General features: G+C 41.7%; 1 protein-coding gene across 11 annotated transcripts in view; it reads left to right on the top strand.

Annotated features, from left to right (window-relative positions):
- FHIT (fragile histidine triad diadenosine triphosphatase) overlaps positions 1 to 18,130 on the top strand; it is a 1,482,405-nt gene that overhangs the window by 610,134 nt on the left and 854,141 nt on the right. The window lies entirely within an intron of this gene.

An 18,130-nucleotide genomic window follows, 5' to 3' on the forward strand; every position in this document is an offset into this window, starting at 1 on the left:
CTTGCCTAGAGGAGTTCCTTTAGCATTTGTTGTAAAACTGGTTTGGTGGTGCTGAACTCTCTCAGCTTTTGCTTGTCTGTAAACATTTTAATTTCTCCATCAAATCTGAATGAGATCCTTGCTGGGTAGAGTAATCTTGGTTGCAGGTTTTTCTCCTTCATCACTTTAAATATGTCCTGCCACTCCCCTCTGGCTTGTAGAGTTTCTGCTGAAAGATCAGCTGTTAACCTTATGGGGATTCCCTTGTGTGTTATTTGTTGTTTTTCCCTTGCTTCTTTTAATATGTTTTCTTTGTATTTAATTTTTGACAGTTTGATTAATATGTGTCTTGGCGTATTTCTCCTTGGATTTATTCTGTATGGGACTCTCTGTGCCTCCTGGACTTGATTAACTATTTCCTTTCCCATATTAGGGAAGTTTTCAACTATAATCTTTTCAAATATTTTCTCAGTCCCTTTCTTTTTCTCTTCTTCTTCTGGAACCCCTATAATTCGAATGTTGGTGCGTTTAATGTTGTCCCAGAGGTCTCTGAGACTGTCCTCAGTTCTTTTCATTCTTTTTTCTTTCTTCTGCTCTGCAGTAGTTATTTCCACTATTTTATCTTCCACGTCACTTATCCGTTCTTCTGCCTCAGTTATTCTGCTATTGATCCCATCTAGAGTATTTTTAATTTCATTTATTGTGTTTCTAATCGTTGCTTGATTCATCTTTAGTTCTTCTAGGTCCTTGTTAACTGTTTCTTGCCTTTTGTCTATTCTATTTCCAAGATTTTGGATCATCTTTACTATCATTATTCTGAATTCTTTTTCAGGTAGACTGCCTATTTCCTCTTCATTTGTTAGTTCTGGTGGGTTTTTATCTTGCTCCTTCTGCTGCTGTGTGTTTTTCTGTCTTCTCATTTTGCTTATCTTACTGTGTTTGGGGTCTCCTTTTTGCAGGCTGCAGGTTCGTAGTTCCCGTTGTTTTTGGTGTCTGTCCCCAGTGGCTAAGATTGGTTCAGTGGGTTGTGTAGCCTTCCTGGTGGAGGGGACTAGTGCCTGTGTTCTGGTCGATGAGGCTGCATCTTGTCTTTCTGGTGGGCAGGTCCACATTTGGTGGTGTGTTTTGGGGTGTCTGTGGACTTTTTATGATTTTAGGCAGCCTCTCTGCTAATGGGTGGCGTTGTGTTCCTGTCTTGCCAGTTGTTTGGCATAGGGTGTCCAGCACTGTAGCTTGCTGGTTGTTGAGTGAAGTTGGGTGCTGGTGTTGAGATGGAGATCTCTGGAAGATTTTCGCCATTTGATATTATGTGGAGCCTGGAGGTCTCTTGTGGCCCAGTGTCCTGAAGTTGGCTCTCCCACCTCAGAGGCACAGCACTGACTCCTGGCTCCTCAATTTGGGATGATTCGTTGTCTCTTCAGGTATTCCTCAGATGCAAGGTACACCAAGTTGATTGTGGAGCTTTAATCTGCTGCTTGAGGCTGCTGGGAGAGATTTCCCTTTCTCTTCTTTATTCTCACAGCTCCTGGGTCTCAGCTTTGGAGTTGGCCCCACCTCTCCGTGTAGGTTGCCGGAGGGCGTCTGTTCTTTGCTCAGACAGGACAGGGTTAAAGGAGCAGCGGCTTCAGGGACTCTGGCTCACTCAGGCCTGGGGGGTGGGAGGGGCACGGAGTGCGGGGAGAGCCTGCAGCGGCAGAGGGCGGCGTGACGTTGCACCAGCCTGAGGCGCACCGTACGTTCTCCCAGGGAAGCCATCCCTGGATCCCGGGACCCCGGCAGTGATGGGCTGCACAGTCTCCCCGGAAGGGGGGCGTGGACAGTGATCTGCGCTCACACACAGGCCTCTTGGCGGTGGCAGCAGCCCCAGCGTCCCACGCCCGTCTCTGGCGCCCGCGCTTTCAGCCGCAGCTCGTGCCCATCTCCGGAGCTCCTTTAAGCAGCGCTCTTAATCCCCTCTCCTCGAGCACCAGGAAACAAAGAGGGAAGAAAAAGTCTCTTGCCTCTTTGGCAGGTCCAGACTTTTTCCCGGACTCCCTCCTGGCTAGCTGTGGCACATTAGCCCCTTCAGGCTGTGTTCACGCCACCAGCTCCAGTCCTCTCCCTGCACTCCGACTGAAGCCCGAGCCTCAGCTCCCAGCGCCGCCTGCCCCAGCAGGCGAGCAGACTAGCCTCTCGGACTGGTGAGTGCCGGTCGGCACCGATCCTCTGTGTGGGAATCTCTCTGCTTTGCCCTACCCAGGTTCGTGGGGAGTTTCTTGCTGTTTGGGAGGTCTGAGGTCTTCTGCCAGCGTTCAGTAGGTGTTCTGTAGGAGTTGTTCCATGTGTAGCTGTATTTCTGGTGTATCTGTGGGGAGGAAGGTGATCTCTGCGTCTTACTCTTCCGCCATCTTCCCCGGAAGTTCCTGTCTTTTCATCTTGTTTATGGTTTCCTTTGCTGTGCAAAAGCTTTGAAGTTTCATTCGGTCCCATTTGTTTATTTTTGTTTTTATCTCCATTTGTCTAGAAGGTGGGTCAAAAAGGATCTTGCTGTGATTTATGTCATAGAGTGTTCTGCCTATGTTTTCCTCTAAGAGTTTGATAGTGTCTGGCCTTACATTTAGATCTTTAATCCATTTTGAGTTTATTTTTGTGTATGGTGTTAGGGAGTGTTCTAATTTCATACTTTTACATGTAGCTGTCCAGTTTTCCCAGCACCACTTATTGAAGAGGCTGTCTTTTCTCCACTGTATGTTCCTGCCTCCTTTATCAAAGATAAGGTGACCATATGTGCATGGGTTTATCTCTGGGCTTTCTATCCTGTTCCATTGATCTATATTTCTGTTTTTGTGCCAGTACCATACTGTCTTGATTACTGTAGCTTTGTAGTATAGTCTGAAGGCAGAGAGCTGGATTCCTCCAACTCCATTTTTTTTCTCAAGATTGCTTTGGCTATTCAGATTCTTTTGTGTTTCCATACAAATTGTGAAATTTTTTGTTCTAGTTCTGTGAAAAATGCCAGTGGTAGTTTGATAGGGATTGCATTGAATCTGTAGATTGCTTTGGATAGTAGAGTGATTTTCACAACATTGTTTCTTCCATTCCAAGAACATGGTATATCTCTCCATCTATTTCTACCATCTTTTTTTTTTTTTTTGTTTGCCGTACACAGGCCTCTCACAGTTGTGGCCCTCGTGCTGCGGAGTACAGGCTCTGGACACGCAGGCCCAGCAGCCATGACTCACGGGCCCAGCTGCTCCGTGGCAGGTAGGATCTTCCCGGACTGGGGCACGAACCCATGTCCCCTGCATCAGCAGGTGGACTCTCAACCACTGCACCGCCAGGGAAGCCCTCTACTTAGCTTCTTTTTTTAATATTATTTATTTTTATTTTTGGCTGCATTGGGTCTTCGTTGCTGTGGGCGGGCTTTTCTCTAGTTGCGGTGAGTGGGGGCTCCTCTCCATTGCGATGTGCGGGCTTCTCATTGCGGTGGCTTCTTTTGTTGCAGAGCACAGGCTCTAGGGCCTGCAGGCTTTAGTAGCTGCAGCATGCGGGCTCAGCAGTTGTGGTTCGTGGGCTCTAGAGCGCAGGCTCAGTAGTTGTGGTGCACGGGCTCAGCTGCTCCGCAGCATGTGACATCTTCCCCTACCAGGGCCCGAACCCAGGCCCAAACCCGTGTCCTCTGCATTGGCAGGTGGATTCTTAACCACTGTGCAACCAGGGAAGCCCATCTACTTAGCTTTTTATCAGGTAGATTTCCTTGGTTGTTATAGTTGTATGCTTTGCATAACTTAGCTAGGAAAAAAAAAGAAACGAGGTTTGAGAGGATGCTAGGTAGAGTATGGGATTAAAGAACAAGTTCTGGAGATGAAGAGCTGGCAACTGGTGCCCTCAGCAGGACAGATTGGTGGACATTGGGAAGGCCCTGCTAGGAGATTACTGAGGTCTAAGTAACTACTAGGCATATGATGTGAATGGCAGGCTGGCCAGTGCAGCAACGTGGGGCTTTCCCTTAAAGCAGTGGTTCTCACCAGGGATTGATTTGTCCCCTTGCCCCCCACCACCATCTGGAGACATTTAACAACATCTGGAGACGTTTTTGGCTGTCATGACTGGAGAGGTGATGTTACTGGTGTCTAATGGGTGGAGGGCATACATATCTACAATGCAAAGGATAGCACTCCACAACCTAGAATTATCTGATGCAAAAATGTCAATAGTGCTGGGGTGGAGAAATCCAACCCTACAGGAAGGGAGTTTAGATAGGCAGGAACAATAGCTGTTCATTATACTTTTCAGTTGGCAGATGAACATTCACATTAATCCAGGAATGAGTATATATACTGGTTTCATTCAGACTTTGAGTATTGCATTCCTTTTTTTTCCCTTGTCTTTTTTTAACTGAAGAACTTAGCATTTTACTTCCTTGTAGGTACAGTCATTGTGATATTGTCTTACCCTTGTATCAACACCAGAAGTCAATTTTAATTCACTAAAGAAAGTCATATTAATCCTTCTCTTAATGGTTAAGTTTGTAACTCTAATGAAGTTTTTGAAATTAGATTCCTGCATAATAGTCACAATAGAAATTATCAAAAACATTGATTTGGTAATAATTTAAAGTTTTAGCTCCATACTCAAAAGGATCTTATCTTTGAGCTGCATGGGCTGAAAACATTCCCCTTCTTACCTTCTAGGTTCTCTGGTTCGTCTAATAATTAAATTGACATAAAACAGATCAACAGAAGAAAAATAAATTTTCTACATACAGGAGCCCCAAACACGTGAGACCCAAAGGCAGACAATTAAGACTTATATGCCCTTCTGAGCTAAGGAGAAGGGAGTAGGGATCTAGGGATTCAAAGGGGAGGAAGATAAATCACAGGAAGATGAGAAGAGCAGATGTTTGGTAAATAACTGTTAGCCACGCCATGCAGAGAAGTCTTTCTAATATAAAAAGTTATCTTTGATATTAGCTCTCTTCCTAGTACAGATCCTCTGTCTAAATTCTTTTAGGCAGTTAAGGGGAAGGTAAACAGCTCTTTCTGACTCTGTTGGTTATCTTCAGCTCAAAATAATCTACATACCAAGTGGTGTATTTTGGGGGGTGGGGGTGGGAGGGGATAGTGTATTCTGCTCCCCCTCAGAGCCTCACATCCTTTGTTCAAGACTGACAGGTAAGAACTACCTTTTGTTTTCTTAATCAAATGGGCATTTGCAAGTGACCACATTGTTTGTCACTGGACAACTGACCATGTGACTATGGACAAGTTGCTTAATCTCTCTAGACTGCAGTGTCAGTAACAAACATATCTTAAATGGGTGTGGAGGAATAGATGCGCCCCTTTCTGTTCTCGTACTCTATGGAATTATGCAATGTAAGTTATGCAGACTGGATGAGCCCTCCCTTCAGGAAGGCTGGGGGCAGGGGAGTCTTCTGCTTTGAATGGATCTCTAAGTTTTTGTGCGATACCCCAGTGCCAATCTTTCCATAACATCTCTTTTGCCAGCATGCCCACAGCCAGGTATAATGCGACACTGCGCATTAATACATTTTAACAGATTTTAAATGAACTTTCTCTAAGCAGATAGAAGACAGTTAGAACATTCCGAGGGAAATCCCTTGGCAGACAAGCACATCTGTTGGCGATTTGGCAGCCCTGGAACAGTTTCATCAGACTTCATCAGCAGTTTCTCTCAGAATGTGAACAGTATGTTTGCTAAAGGCACACATGATTATGTCTGAACCTCATAAACTTCTCTCAATTATGAGGAAATGTCACTGTCAAAACTCTAATGCCTCAAATGACCCCAACCACAAGCTGTTAAAGAAAAAAGAAAAACCACCCCCAAACGCAAAAGTGGTGTCTGAAAAACCATTTAATACTTTAGAAGTTTCTTCCTGCAATCTGTAAGCAAAGCAAAATTTGACAGCGTTTCTCAGTGTTGATAATGTGCAAAGATGTTTATCTTTATTACTTGCTGGCAGTGTGGTATATCATTATAAAACTTGGTTTTACTTCTAATTAAACATTTAAAATGAAGTTACTCTTCTTTGCTCTTGTGAAAGATGGAAGAGTATTAAGTAACTTTCGTTGCCCAGTGGAATTACCTATGTTCAAAAACTCAACCAAATTAATGTCTGTTGGTGAAGTTAATTTTTAAATAGTATAACCCTAATCATTTGGGGAAAATTAATATTCCCTGTGAACGAATATTTTAACCAAAATGTGGTAAGTTTATTAATAACTCTGAGTGGAGAGAAAACACAATTTGAAAAATGGTCGACATTTTACTTGATGGTTACCTTTTATGCCAATAATTATTTCTGGGATTTCTAAGCAAAAGAACACATTTACTCAATTGCTATCCATTAATCTGGAAGATGTCCTCTCTTTTAATTGTTCAAAAAAAAACCCCATCTAATTGTTTCTGAATGATAAGTTTTGGTGGGCTCTGCAATATGAAGGCTGGAATTAAATTTCTACTATGGCTGTTGGTTGGTAGGTAGTTATGGTAGATCTTTCTAGATGCTTTTGCAATTTTAAGATGAAAGAATGTGATCTAAACATTCTTAGTTCTAATGCTAATTTCTCTGTGAAGCCTTACTGATACCAATAGCTGTGAACACTCTATTTTGTACCTCTGTTGTGTTCTTTCTTTCTTTGCATCTGGCAATCTGGTGGTGGTGGTGGTGATGTTCCTCTCACCAATTAGACTGGGGCTCCTTGCTTAATATCTTGGTTGTTTTATCTCATTCACATACACATGGTATAGGCTGGGCCATTGGAACTTCAAGATGGGGTCTGGGTAAAGCAAAAAGAATGAAGCTTTGAAGTTAAGTTGATAACATAGGTTTTAAAGAGTGAGCTTCCATTTAAACTTCATTAGAAGAGGAGTCAAGAGTGACCCTTTAATGTGAACGCTTGATGGTCTTAATCCTGTCAGTTCCTTGGTGTTGGAGACTGAGGATTTAGGCTTAAGCTTCACTTGGAGCCTCTAACCCCATGTTTGTCATGGAGAAAGAGCTGTATAATTTCTTTGGATGATGACTGATTATTTTCTTACAACACTTTTGGGGAGGTAGTGTGGACATGGTTAAAAATGGGTAAGCATTCCTGAGTCTGAAAGATCAGAGTTCAAGTTCTATTTCTGTTGCTTTCTAGATAACAGGACTTTCAGCAAGCTATTGGACATCTATGAGTCCCAGTTTCTTATCTATAAAATAACAATACTGTTCTCCTACATATGTTATAATGATTAAACATTTAATGCTTGTTAGCTGCCATAAAAATACTTTTAGAACAAAAGTTCTCAGTATTGTTATTGGAAGTCAGAGAAAGTGTTTAGGGCTCTGGGATGCAGGGTTGTGAGAAAAATCTTTCTACTGATCCTTTCTCCCAATACCAATGTTTTCCAAAGTTACCTGTGACTATTTTCTTTGCACTTGCCCCTATTTTCCCCTCATGACCTTAGTATTCCTTCCCTTTTCCTTCTAAGATAAATAGGCATACAGTGGTTCTACAGGCTTGCTTTCTCCATGAGTACAGAAAATGAGGTGGGGATAGTGCCATATAAAATAATTTAAGAAACAGTATGCTTGTACAAAACTGAGAACACCAGAAATAAATTTGAGCTTTCATGTCTTCCAGGTAACTAGAAGCACTTTTTTTAAAAAAGTGAAATTTCTGAAATCATACAGTAGAAAATTCACAGGAGGATAATACACTTTTTTTCCACATTATTAGGTTCAGTAGAATTTAACTCTCATCTCTTGATGATAATGATGATAACAGCCAGCATGCTGGGCATTGTTCTATGAGGTAGACACTGTTGTCATATTTACTGTGTAAGTAGCCAGACTCCAGAGCCCATACCTGTTATGTGTCCAGTTCTATTCTTAGACCTGGATGAGACTTAGTCTTTACCTGCAAGGAGCTAACAGGCTAAGGGAGAATAGAACACAGGGGTGCAGATCACCTTACTATGAGGCTGCATAGGACACTGACTCAAACACCAAGAACAACAGAGGAGGACTTGGTATTGTCTGTTTCTGGAGAGACAGAGGAAATGGCAATTTGGCATATATTTTGGAGACAAGGTCACGTTTCCAAAGCAGAGGAGACTGGGGGATGGGAAAGGGGACTGGGCAGCACTGCAAGAATAAGAAATAGCTGAGCTGAAGGAGGGTCCTGAGGGAGAGTGTGGTGCCCGAAAAGTCAAGGTGGACCAAGAGAGTCCTGCAGCATGTGGGGACTGCAGGACAGCATGAGATTTGGGCCCAAGGTCGTCATTAGTGTCCTTGGAAAGCAATTCTATTAGAATGGCAGAGGGAAGAAGCCAACATTGTATTTGGCTGAGGAGACAGTGAAGATGGGGTGTTCAGAAGATTCCTTCAAGAATGTTTGTGGTTAAAGAAAGGAGAAAAAGAGGTTGGTAACTTGCGAGTTTAACATGAGTGAGAACACTTATTTGTAAGAAAGAGAAGACATAAAGATTAGTAGAGGAATCAACAGAAAAGGGGAGACCGAAGACAAAATGGAAAGGAGAGAATGTTCTGAGCCTTGGAAGAGGAAGTTGGTGAGAAGTGTTTTATTACACTTATGTGTGGGATTTGAATGCTTAACTAGAGACTATATTGCAAAGGAAAATATATTTTGGGCAGAAATGCTTGGTAACCCTCCACATACTTTTTCTTTAAGATGTGGCTTGCTGAGGTCCCAGAGCTCAGTATAAAGAAAACAGTGGTTGACATGGTGTCCTCGGCTTAATCTGAGCAGTTGCGTTCTTCCTGATGAGGTTTCTCTTTCCTCTGATTCCTCTTCTCCTGGCTTACCTCTGTCCACCCCTCTGTCTTTATACTGGTCACTTCTGACCCCTCAGTCGGTTGCTATTGGCTCCTGGCTTTTTGCTTTTTTTCTTAGCTTCCAGATTGGCTGCCTAGTTTGGGCTCAAAATTTAAAGCAGGTCAATCAATCTGTAATGATCCCTTTTCTTGGCAAGGCCAAGGTCTTGACTTTTCATATCCTATCCTCACAGTAGCTCCACTGTGCTTAGCGTAGTGGATGCCCTATGACTCTTCCCCCACTGTCCTGGTGACGTCTGTGGGACACAGGAAAGGACACAATAGATGGCAACAAAGGGTACAGGAAGGAGGAGGAGAAATATTGAAAAAGAATGTAGCTGGAAGCATCCGCCTAGAATAGAGGAGGAGCAGTTCATCTACGGAAGGACAGCCCCAGGCAGCAGGGAAGAACGAAGATGCTGTAAGATAGAGAGGAGAAAGCAGAGGGCGCTCCCAGCACAGTGCCCAGCGGGCTAGAGAGACACCAGGGAGAACAGGGTGTGGAAACAAACGAAGATCACCCGAATGCGGACAAGCAAAGGCTATTTAGCCAGAGCTTGCTAATGCAAGGGAGTCTGCCACCGTTACCTGCACTTGGCAGGGACTCAGAGGCAATCATGGGAGTGGAAGCTTTAAAGAGGAAAGAAGTGTGCCCTGACTAGAGGTTGTTGACATGGGGAGGCTGGAGCCAGGCGAGATAGAAGCCGGACATCCTCTGTGGTTGGTTAGGGGAGGTTATTTAGCTTTCTCTGGTTGGTCCTAAGTTGGAGTCCAGAAGCAAAAATTGGGGAAACCAGGCACTATAGATTAAGTACTGACCATTTGGGGCCAACTGTTACAGAGGTTGTTGTTTGGCTTCCTGGAATGGTTACTGCAGATTGTGGGTCAGAGTTCTCTTTTTATATACAGTCTGGCCATCATCCCTTGTGTATTCAGTCTCTCATGGGTTAGAGTTACAGAGGTCATTTTCACTGTGTGTAGGTACTGTATTTTGCAGGACATGTTTTGAGTTGTGGCCTGGCCAGATCTGAATTATCACAGAATTCTGCAGTATTCCACGTGGCAGGATGCCACTACACTTTGTTTCCACAGACTTTCATACATCCCCCTTCAGTAACTAAGGGGGCTGGCTTCTAAACATAAACTGGAAACAATATTTCTATAAATGTTAACTTTTATGGAAACATTAAAAGTAACACTCAAAGTACTTTTCTTTTGTGTTTACTCAAATATAGTTCTCAATGCAGCTGTGGCTTTCAGAGCAGCCTGATTACTTTCATATACCATGAACAGTCGATAGAGCAATGGGAAAAGTCATAGCTATACATTTATATTACTTGAGGGAGAATATTTGGTCTTAGAAATATTAATGCAGCTTCCCAGCTCATATTATAGGAATTAGTTTTATTCGTGAAGTAGAATTTGATACACTTTCTGACCCACCTAAGAACGTGGCACTGGGGAGAAGTGTTTTTGCACATTGGCTGGCTCTGAGTTCTTCATTCTAGAGATGTCAGCTCAAAGGAAGGGCTGTGTGTTCCTAAAAGAAATGTACTTGGATATCCCTCTGCTTTGTTGAAGGGAAAGGTCAAAGAATGGAGGAACAGAGAGTCAAACATGGTGTCAGACAGTTGGAGATGACAGTCATTTCTAATTAACACAGAGCTATAATGTACTCCGAGTGTATTTTTTTTAAATTACTAAGCTATTTATTAATTTAATTGAGCAGCAAACATTGAAAGTTACCAATGTAGAAAACTAGGGCACAGGGGTAAAATTCTGGCTGTGAATGTTTTTCAGCACTAATTTCAGGTCTGTTGTTCTGGTAGAAACTCCAAACGCTTTTCTTCAGTGATATGTGTTGCACGTATAAATTAATGTGCAGGGAAGAAGTGTCATGTCATCTGGGTTAGAGCTTTGTTTGTAATATCAATTCAAAGTAATACTTTCCTTGGGCTAGGTAGTATAAGGACAAAAAAATGGGTCTTCTTTCCCTATTTATGATCAAAAACAGTCTTGCCTGTGGTCTCAAGGGTGCAAAGTGAGAGAGTACAACTAAGTGAAACCACCTGTAGATTACTACTAGAAGAACAATTCTTGCCCACTTACTGAAACGTTATCAGTTCCCCAGAACTTGGAGAAAGGCTCTGGTCTTCAGGACACCCTGGTGACGGCCAAGCTGCTCATTGTCCTAGTCTGAACCATCAATTCAAGGTCAGGCTTTGCTATTGCAGCAGTTTACTTCTTACATGCCAAGCACTTCCCCAGGACCTTTGCTATAGCCGTCAGGGCAGTGCTGAACCCCAGGCACATACACAGCGACCACTCTGAGACCTGCCAATGCTGGGAGTTGGAAGAGGACAAGATTCCCCTCACTCTCTCCATACTCAGGTCACTTTCCTACATGTGATGCCTTTCCTTCTTAAATTACCCAGCTGTATTGCTTCTGTGAGCCTACCTAACTGCCTAGAATAAAGACTATGTTTCCAACCCTCTTTGCTTCTTAGTGTGGCTGTATAACTAAATTCTGGGTGGTGGGAGTGAGGAGAAGTGATACATGCAACAACTAAAACATATCCTTAAAGGTTGGAGGTCTGCCCCACCTCTAACCTGCTGCCTAGACAGTGGATGGGATGGCTGGAGTGCCATCTCAGACCATGAAAGTAAGGACCATACCCTAGGGGTGGTAGAACACAAATCTGGAAGTACCCCTGGTTTCAGTTGTCTGCAGAGCTAGTGGCCAGACCACTTCTGGTCTGCTGGTCTCAGACTTATGTGGGAGAATAAAAATATGTCTGCTTAAACCACTCTTATTTTGAAGTGTGTTTGTGTCTGTGTGTGTCCGTATGTCTGCATATAGTATTGTATAGGTATATAGTTATATCTATTTCTAACTAATAGACTATATTTTTTCTTTGCCTTTCCTTTCAGCATCTTGATAAATTATTATGTCACAAATACATGGTGTATCTATAATATATATATGTATATATATAATTATATGTGTATATATATAAAATTATATGAGCATGTATATATAAACTTTTTTTCTAACCTCATTTTTGATAGGATGTGTGGAATTCAAAATGTTATAAGAATACATACAGCTTCTAATTTGAAGATCACTTTGTTAAGATAAATCACTTTAACAGCCTTTCATTAAAGGACAGGTTTGAAATCTGATTTTCCTTTTCTTCTCCCCCCCTTAAATTCTGAAAAGAACACATCGGAAGCTGTTCCACTTGGAACATAGATCACATAACTAGAGTGACTGTAGCAACCCAAATTGATACCTCTTAAATCACTTCAACATGGTGGCAGTAAATGTTCCTGTTCTTCAGCCTACCCAAACTCGTTCTTCTCCCAAAGCTACATAAGCTGGGACTCTTGGAAATGTCTGCTATTAGCTAGAGCCAGGCAATTCTTCCCCAAACAGCACAAGTTGTGTTCAAAATTGAATAATTTCTTTATGGAAAGCACGCTCTCCTACAGTATATTTGAATGAACAAGCTAACAAATGAATCTCAGAAGGCTCATTTCATTTTCCCGTTAGCTATTTTCATCTTGTTTCTTAGCATAGCATATTGAAGAGCTAACTTTAGTCCTCTAAGATGTGGGGAGGGCCAAATCAGCATACCTGGATTTTTCATTGTTTTCCTGTAAGGATTAAACTTCATTCCTGGTTATTATGTGTGTGTGTAAGTTTGTAACAAGTAGATTTATACAGCTCAGTGGCTATTTTTCCTTTTTGATATTCTTCAGGGAGTTTGCTTGGAACCAATTCCTACTTTAGGCCTCCTTGCTGTCAAAATAATATAAACACCAGGGACAGAAAATATATCTCAGTCCATCAAGCCTATCCTCTTCCTCTATGACTATCTCTAATTAGATTCTGAAAGTTTTAAGTGCTGAGAAGGTGGGCCTCAAAACCAGACGTTCATGCTGCAGTTTAATGGGGGTGGGGACACAGGGAGGGAATTAGGGAGCACATTCTAGAATCTGTAAAATGTCCATTTGATTTTTCAGAGTTGGTGAAAATGTATGGTATTGGTATTTGTAATGAAAAATATGTTTCAGTTTGAGTATGTGCATGTGTGGTGCTAAGCTTTTCTTTTATTCTTATTCGAGGCCTCAGATTTTCAGAAAACTTTTTAGAGGTTTGTTTTCTGTCATGAAGGCTGCATATATTCTAACCCTGGCTCACGGTATATCCGGTGGATACCATCCCATTGTCAACTTTCATTTGGTTTAGGTGGACTTCTATGGTAAAGCAGTATTTCCTTGATTCTGTTCATTTTTTCTCTTGGCTGAATCCTATTTAGGAATCATTTTAGATTGCCTCCTCCTAGAAGCCTCCCAGATTCCCTCAAGGCTTGATTAGGAGCTCTTTTTTTCTATGATCCTACTATGTATATCCTGTGCTCTAAGTTATCTGTTGACTTGGCTGTATCTTGCATCTGGCTATTCCTAACTCAAGGGCAGGGACTCTGCCTTATTTCCTTTGGGAGCAATGGTGCCAGCTCAGTGCCTGGCCCATAGTAAACACTCAGGAAATATGTGTTGAATTAATGTATTTTTCCAGAGGGACTTATTTTACTCATGGGGTAAAATTTTTAGGCATGTGCATAGAAGTTGCAAAATAAATATTAGTTGATTGGATTTCCAGTGCTTAAGTAATTCTCTGTTGCAATGCAGGCACTTCTGAAAGACTCATTAAAGCAGTTTTCTGAAAGTGCATATATATTATACCCTATTTCCTCCTAAGTGCATGGACTTAGTGAAAGATAAATAATAAATCGATAACATCATAAGAATTAATGGAATTACTGGAAGAAGCAGCACATTGTCTGTTATTCCCTGTAAGTAGTGTACAGAGGTGATGGGTGAGGAGGGCTTCTGATTTTCTTTTGTGACAATCAGTGACAACATCTGTAGTATGAATTTTTTTTTTTTTTTTGCGGTACGCGGGCCTCTCATTGCTGTGGCCTCCCCCGTTGCGGAGCACAGGCTCCGGACGCGCAGGCTCAGCGGCCATGGCTCACGGGCCCAGCTGCTCCGCGGCATGTGGGATCTTCCCGGACCGGGGCATGAACCCGTGTCCCCTGCATTGGCAGGCAGACTCTCAACCACTGCACAACCAGGGAAGCCCCATGGCTAATTATTGTAATAAGGGGTTAGGAAACAGAAACAGAGATAATCACATGGGCTTGTCAGTCCCTTCCTTTAGCTCAATGGACCCATTAGTCAAGAGATCTGAGTAGCAGTCCCAAATCTGCCATTAGCTAATGTCTTGCATGACCTTGATCAAACCTTTAAATTCCTTGAGCCTCAGTTTTCCCATTTGTGAAATCAGAAACTTGAACTATATGGCTTGTTCGTCTCTACTGTTGTTTTACCTCCAAACTGTAGGGACAAAACAAAACATTTTTTAAAATTCCTTTCTTTAATCCCAATATATATCAGGCAATTACCTTTCTTATATAGAGCTTAGATGGAAGGAAGTCTTTTCTCTAAATTTGTGATCCTTCCTATGCAGGATGTTTGAATTCCTGTCTCCAGTTGACTCTCCTTAACTGCAAATGAAGCTCAGATCTTTTTCTTAAATTCCTAACTTTGAAGTTTTTGATGAATTAGCACACATCTGACTATTTTGATGCATAAATGGTAAGTCAGGAGAACTATCAAATAGTTGGAGGGAGGTTATCTTACAGGACTGCTGAGCTCTCACCCTGACCCCCTTTCTTTATTTCTCTGATAGGGTCTGGAAATGGGTAAGGAAGAACTCAGAAGTCTCTGTTGTATTAATCTCACTGCTGCGAGTGTGCTCATATGAGAGGGATCTCAGATGATTCTTCCCTCTGTCTATTGCTCTAATTTTGGCGCTCATATTTAAATCTCAGCTGTGTCCTATGATCCAGCATTCTCCCAAGTGTGTTTCATGGGACGCTCGTATCTTGAGGTGCTCCATGAGAAGAAAGTTCTTTCGGTTTAAAATGTGTGGAAGGGACCTACCTGGTGGCACAGTGGTTAAGAATCTGCCTGCCAATGCAGGGGACACGGGTTCAATCCCTGGTCCAGGAAGATCCCACATGCTGCAGAGCAACTAAGCCTGTGTGCCACAACTACTGAGCCTCCACTTTAGAGACTGCGTGCCACAACTACTGAGCCCACATGCCACAACTAATGAAGCCCTCATGCCTAGAGCCCATGCTCTGCAATAAAGAGAAGCCACCACAATGAGAAGCCCGCGCACCGCAACAAAGAGTAGCCCCTGCTTACCGTAACTACAGAAAGCCCGTGCGCAGCAACGAAGACCCAACGCAGCCAAAAATAAATAAAATAAAATAAATTTATAAATAAAATAAAATAAAATGTGTGGAAAATGCTGTACACTATATTGCCCTTCTTGGGGAAATCTCAGTGCACATAAGCATATTAAAGGCTCTGAGGACTCTACAAGGAAGGAAAAAATGGCTAAACTCAGCATCTCCCAGACTTACTCAAATTCAGAACTTTTTTTTTTTTAATACTAGAGAAACTGTAATCTCTCTCATAATAGTGTTACACAGAACCCCGATTGGAAAATATTTTCATAGACTATGAACGGGTTCTAGATAATTGATTCTGCTCTATTACTTGTGAACCAATCAAAGAAGTAGAAAAATCAGGTTACTGGAATATTTGTCTTGAAAAGCAACTGGAGTTAGAATTTATGTATTGAAGTGATAACTTTATGTTGAGATGTGCATTTGAGTACCAAGCCTGGTTTAACTTGTAGGTGCCTTCTGTTGACTCACAGAATATTGATGGATCTTTCTTGCATTCACTGCAAGACTTTGTGAGTCTCAGAATTTCATTTAAATATTTTGTTGCAGAATGTGTAACTAGCTATGGATCTGAATGAAAAATAACACCGTGTGAGTCCATAAATAAATAATTAAAATTGTATATGAATAACCCCAGAGTGAATACCACCATGGCCATATAATGTAAAGAGTTTCAATAGAACTTCAATGAAATACATCTGTGTCTGGCTCCAAAAATTGCTTTCTGAAGATTGGAGAGGTAGATTTATTAGAGTCTACACATTTCTGATTATGCATGAATATGTTGTTGTGAAGTTTCAGGAACATTTGAGTCCTGTGTATTCTTTTCTGATGCTTAGAGAGAAATTTGTTTCAGAATTAGGTATGACCACTCAGCTTCAGCCTACTCTTATATGAACTGTTATCATATTTACTGACAAATAGGGACATAATCCCCCTTTAGATATTCCAGCTCAACTAGTAACTGTAAATGTTCTTTTTATTTTCTAATCTTGCAAAGCTAAAGGGAAAGAGCTGTACTAAAATGGTTTTGTTGATGCCTGAAGTGATGCAAAACTAAGATGAAGGTAGCAAATACAGAAAAAATAAATTCAAAATGATTTCTTTAGAATAGGTTTATGGGCTCATGTAGTTTAGTGGAGTGAGACCAAGAACCAAGAATAATCAGAGAGCCTCCTGCCTAAAAACAAACACATATAGTCAGGAACATTAGGGCACTGCTAGTTATTACATTGAAAGGATCTTCATTCAGCAATAGCAAAAAAAAAGAAAAAGGGAAATGGGCTGGAGCTTTGTGGATAGTTAGCTAGCATTACACGGAAGTGGAAATGGCACATTCTGGATCACAGTTGTACAATGAAGTGAGGTCCTCTGTAATTTCTTTCTCCTTTTCCATGTTAGATGAACAAATATAATTAGAGGAGACAATAGGTTCTGATAAATCTTTAGTCCTGGGCAAAATGTTTGAATTCCTTAGTCTTCAGTTGACCATATTTAATATAAAATGAGAGTGCATTTGGGATTCCAAAGGGAGCAGTGACTTAAGGATGATACAAAACAGTGCTACTTGTTTATGGCTTGGGGCAATACTACCTACCTTCAGCTGGACTCACTGATATTGCCTCCCTAGTTCATGAGTGAGTGTGTGTGTGTAAAACAGATCTAAGAGGAGCTTCTTTGTTGGAAGGGGGTAATGGGCAGTGGTGGTGCTGATAAATTCTTAACACTGGCTCTCAGGGGGAAAAAAATCTTGATGTGCAGCACTGGGGGATTTGGGGATTTCCACGGGGCAAATGCTCCCACCATGGCCAGTTTCAGTTTATCAACCTGACATCAGTGGGCTCACAAAATCCTGAAAATGTAACACGCAGTTCTGATGATCCAGTGGGAGCTGGCTCCAGCACACCCCTGCTAGATTTCTTAACCTCAGGCCATTTTGTAGGGCTGTTTCTGCAGATACCAGTAAGGCCCTTGCAGGCTCTGGAGAATGCCTTTTGAAAACAACTGGCCTTTATGACCTTTAAGATCGCTTTCAGAGCCCAGATTCTAGAATCCTTTCTCAAGAAAAGTTTATAAGATGGAATACATTGTAACTGTGTGAGATGAAGTGTTTTAAAATATCAGTTTATACTGATACTATTCTTTCTAATACTTCCTAGAGAGCTGGTGATTTAACTCGGATACTTTTAGAGAATACGTGTAAAATATTAAAAAGTGGTTTTAGGGAAGGCAGGTGATTCAGACTGGTACCTGCGGATACTTCTGCTCTTTGAGCACGGAGCCATTGCCAGATGAGAGCTTTGAACATGACAAAATTTTGCGTTATGGCAAATGCCTTTAACATAGGGCACCTTGTCACGTAGGACGGAGGCTAGCAAATGTCACTCCATCAACCGAATCTAGACTGCCGCCTGTTTCTGTGTGGCTCATGAGCTAAGGATTGTTTTTACATTTTTGAATGGTTAAAAAAAATAAAAGGAGTAATAATAATTTGTGACACATGAAAATGATAGTTTCAGTGACTATAAATAAAGTTCTATTGGAACACAGCCTTGCCCTTTCATTCATATCATCTATAATATATCATCTCTGACTGCTTTCATGCTATACTAGCAGAGTTGAGTAGTTGCAAAAGAGAATGTGGGGCCTGCGGAGCCTGAAATATTTACTACCTGGCCCTTTGTTCAAAACGTTTGCCAACCCCTGATCTAGGGAATAAGTCTCTGAGGAAATGTGACCAGCTGGTACAAGGTTCTGTATGGTGACTGAAGACATAGCAATAGGAAAGCCAAATTCATCCATAATGAGATTTAGAGGAGTTGCACAAGGAAATGGAGAGAACCACAAACATCCCAAAATATGAAAAACATTAAGGAGAAATAAGAATTTCTCACTCTGCCCAAATCATCTCCTTTTAGGTTTTTTTGTAACCTAAGACAAAGAAAATTTTCTTCTCATGCTGTCATGTTGATGTGTGCTGATTTAGATGGTCTCCTGCTCCACA

The sequence above is a fragment of the Mesoplodon mirus genome (genome assembly GCF_964341445.2).
Source record: "Mesoplodon mirus genome assembly, chromosome: 12".
Taxonomy (NCBI): Eukaryota; Metazoa; Chordata; class Mammalia; order Artiodactyla; family Ziphiidae; genus Mesoplodon; species Mesoplodon mirus.